General features: G+C 39.8%; 1 pseudogene; it reads left to right on the forward strand.

Moving 5' to 3' along the window:
- The first annotated feature begins 3,323 nt into the window (after window positions 1-3,323).
- LOC102852934 lies at window positions 3,324-3,642 on the forward strand (annotated as a pseudogene).
- The last annotated feature ends 582 nt before the right edge of the window (window positions 3,643-4,224 follow it).

Consider the following 4,224-nt stretch of genomic DNA (forward strand, 5'->3'; position numbering starts at 1 on the left):
AGCCATCTGAATGTCGTCTTCGGTGAAGTGCCTGTTCATATCCTGTGCCCATTTTTCTATTGGATTATTTACCTTTATCTTGTTGTGGTGTGGTAGGCTCTTTGGAGGCAAGGATTCTGAGGCTCCGTCTAACATACTTTGGACATGTAGGGAGACACCAGTCCATGGAGAGGGACATCAGGCTTGGGAGGGTGGAGGGACAGCGCAGGAGGATCCTCTATGAGGTGGATTGATTCAGTGACTGGGGTAATTGGGATGGGAGTGTCAGAAACAGTGCGATTGACACAGGACAGTGCAGAGTTTAGGGCTGTTGTACATAGGGTTGCTGTGAGTTGCAAGCAACTCAATGGCACAATAACAACAACAACAAAACAATCCTAGTAGTAGTGAGAAGAATGAGAATCCAAGAACACTTGATTTTGTTTGTGCAAAACCTATACTTGGACTAAGAGGTAGTCATCAGAACAGAGGAAGAAAATACTGCATGGTTCAAAATTGGGAAGGGTGTGCGCCAAGGATGCGTCTGTATCTTTTCAATCTATATGCAGATCAGATTACCCGGGAGGCTGGGTTCTATGAGGAGAAATGTGTTGTCAAAATTGGAAGTAGACTCATCAACAATCAGCAGTATGCAAATGACACAACCCTGCTTGCTGAAATTGAGGAGGACCTGAAGCACTTGCTGCAGAGGGTCAAGGACTAGAGCCTTCAATATGGAGTGAAGCTCCACATCAAGAAAACAAAGATTCTCACTACTGGGCTGATTGGCAGCATCATGATGGATGTGAAGAGATTGAAATTGTTAACAGCTTCAGTTTGCTTGGCTCTGCAATCAACACTTTTGGCACCAGAAGCCAGGAAATTAAAAGATTTATTGCATTGGGAAAGACTGCTGTCAGAGACCTCTCCAAAGTCTTGAAGAGCAACGATGTCAGTCTGGAGACTAAGGTGAGCCTGATTCAGGTCATGGTCTTTGCAGTTACTTGCTATGCATCAGAAAGCTGGACAATGACTAGGGATGATAGAAGGAGAGTTGATGCCTTTGAGCTGTGGTGCTGGAGAAGAGTATCGAAAATACCATGGACTGCTGGGAGAACAAACAAGTTCTTCCTGAAGAGGGTGAAGCCAGGTTTCTCCTTGGAGGTAAGGATTCTGAAACTTTGTCTGACAGCTTGGAAGATCTCTAGAAGTCCTAATCCACAACATATATAGTCTTGCAAGCATCCTGAAAAATCTACAACCAGGAGAGGATAAAATAGATGAATGGGACCTTCAAGGAATCAAATTCCTATGCACATCCAAAAACTTCTACAACAGGGGAGAAAGGGAAGCCAGAGACTGGGAAAAAATATTTGATAATGACATGTCAGATAAGGGACTTACATCTAGAATTTATAGAATACTCAAGCACCACAATAAGATAAACACAATTGCAAAATGGGCATAGGATAAGAACAGACATTTCACCAAAGGAGACATTCAGATGGCGAACAAACACATGAAGAAATGTTCAAAATCCCTAGCTCTAAGAGAGTTGCAAACCAAAATAACTATGAGATATCAATCATCACAAATTCTGCCTTGTTTCCCCGAGCGGCCTGAAATTGTTTATTCAGTGCCTTAACTTCTTGATTGCTTCCCTTTGCTTTGGCTTCTTAATACTCTAGTGCAATATTCAGTCTCTTCGGACATCCATTTTGATATTTTCTTCTTTTTCCTTCTTTGTAATGACTTTTTGCATTCTTCATGAATGATATTCTTGATATCTTCCCACAGCTTATCTTGTCTTTGCTCATTAGTGTTCAAGGCTTCAAACCTATTCCTGAGTTTGTTTCTAAATTCGTGGGAGATAGACTCAAGATCAAATTTTGATTCCTGTGGATATGATTTAACCTTCTTTAGTTTTAATTTGAACTTGAATATGAGCAGTTGATTGTCTGTTCCACAATCAGCACCTGACCTAGTTTTCACTGCTGATATTGAACTTCTCCAATGGTTCCTTCCACAGATGTAATCGACCTATTTCCAGTGCATCCCAGGTATAACCTCTTTATGTTTCTGGTAAAAGGTGTTTGGTATGAATACATCATTGATTGTACAGAATTCTATCATTCTATCCCATCCCCAGCCTAATTTCTGTCACCAAGTCCATATTTTCTGACTACTGACCCTTCTTCCTGATTCCCAACTTTTGCATTCCAGTCACCCATTCTTATTAAAGCATCTTGGTTACATGTTTGATCAATTTCTGACTGCAACAGTTGATAGAAATAATCTATTTCCTCATCTTTGGCTCTGGTTGTAGACACATAAATTTGAATGATAATGGTATTAATGAATCTTCCCCATATGCATATGGATATCATCCTATAAGTCATAATATTGTATTTCAAGTTGGATCTAAAAATGACCTTTTTAACTATGAAAGTGACACCATTTTTTCTCCTTTTCATCTCCAGTATAATAAATCATATGATTGTAGGATTCAAAATGTCCCATGCCAATCCATCTCATTTTGCTATGAATTGAACCCAAATCAGTGGCACCTAACAAATCAGTTGACAGAAATAGAATCCAGGTAAGAGTCTTTCTTAGGATTACCCAAGAGGTTAATTTTAAAATATTGCTTCAGATTGAACATGAAGGTCCATTCTGAGCACCACAAATATAATTCTTTATATCTAATAAATTTCTATTTTGGTGCTCTGTGCCATAAATGAGCCATGGTGGCATGGTAGGGTAAGTGTTGGGCTGCTAACCCTGAAAGTTTGCCAGTTCAAATCCCCCAGATTTTCTGCAGGAGAAATATGATGTGGGTTCCTCCTCTCAAATTTACAGCCTCAGAAACGTGATGGAGGCTTTCCAAGAACTGCATCAACTCAGTGTCAGTGGGATGCACCATATCTGTGTTCTCAGCCAAATCTTGGCTTTAAAAGATACTTTTAATTTAACAAATACACAAAACACCCACCTCCTCCCCCCCCCACATACACACAAAGACGACAGTAAAATATACTCTCCGTGATTTCCTTTGTCTTTATTGTGAATTCTTCCTCAAGCATAGGTACATAGGTACATCAAAGGAGCCTGGGTGGTACAAGTGGTTTGTGATCAGTTACTAACTTAAGGTTGTAAGTTCCAACTTACTCACTGGTCCCATGGAAGAATGATCTGACGATCTGTTATCATAAATATCATAGCCAAGTGCTCTGAGAAAAATATGGTTGCTGCTGTAGGCATGCTTGCTTATCTACTCCAGCTCCTGACTCACCATTGTTTCCTCACCCTGGGGACCAAGTCAGTCATGAAGCTTCCCCAAAGCCATGGCTTTTAAGGACATGTGGAACCAGAGGTGACCATTCACTCTATTAGAATTCCTCTAACCAACCACAATATTAAATCCCCAGCAAAGATGTGTGCTAGCTTAATCAGAGGCTCAAAAGAGAAGAATCTCAAAGTGAAGAGATGCCTACCAAGACTGAGAATTGCTACAAGGCCTTGTGGTGAATGTTCTAGGACCTGGGATTGTTTCCAGATGAGTGACTAATTGATTTGCACAGACCTTCTAAGATCAACAAGCAGATCACCTCCATCAGCACTGAGCCTAGAGTAGAGTTTGAAGTCACCATTGCAGATGCCTAAATCAACAATTTTAATAAATTATCTAGTGGGTATTTGATAGAAAGATAGATAGATGATGATGGATGGATAGATATATGGATAGATAATGGTTAGATAGATGATAGATAAATAGATAATCTCCAAGAAAACCCTATTGAGTAGTTCAATTCTATACCCATGGGATTACCAGAGTCAGAAGTCAGAATTTAATTGATTAACAACATGTGTGTATGTGAGTGTGTATTTTAACAAAAAAATCAGGCCAGGCCTTTGTCTCCATTTTGGAGACCAGGGTAAAGTGGCTGGACTCTGTAAGATGGGCTCTCTTGTTTTGGTTGAGGGTCGGTGTAGAATGTTTGGTTGGTTTTTTTAAATTTATTTTTTATTTAAACCTCTTGTTTAGAGTCAGCAAGACCTTGTGTGTAGGGCCCTTGTATTAAAAAATTGCTTGAGTGGAGGAATTATGTTTTAATCCCTTGTTATTATATTTTGGAGGAATATTCTGTACAGCACTCTTCTGTCAATTTGCTGTACTGAGGTTTGTATCTAGGGTTGCTGTGATGCTGAACCTTGTGCCATTGGAGTGTCAAATGCTATAATGGT

The sequence above is a fragment of the Elephantulus edwardii genome, unplaced genomic scaffold (genome assembly GCF_000299155.1).
Source record: "Elephantulus edwardii isolate Elephantulus edwardi_28Jun2011 unplaced genomic scaffold, EleEdw1.0 scaffold00001, whole genome shotgun sequence".
Classification (NCBI taxonomy): domain Eukaryota; kingdom Metazoa; phylum Chordata; class Mammalia; order Macroscelidea; family Macroscelididae; genus Elephantulus; species Elephantulus edwardii.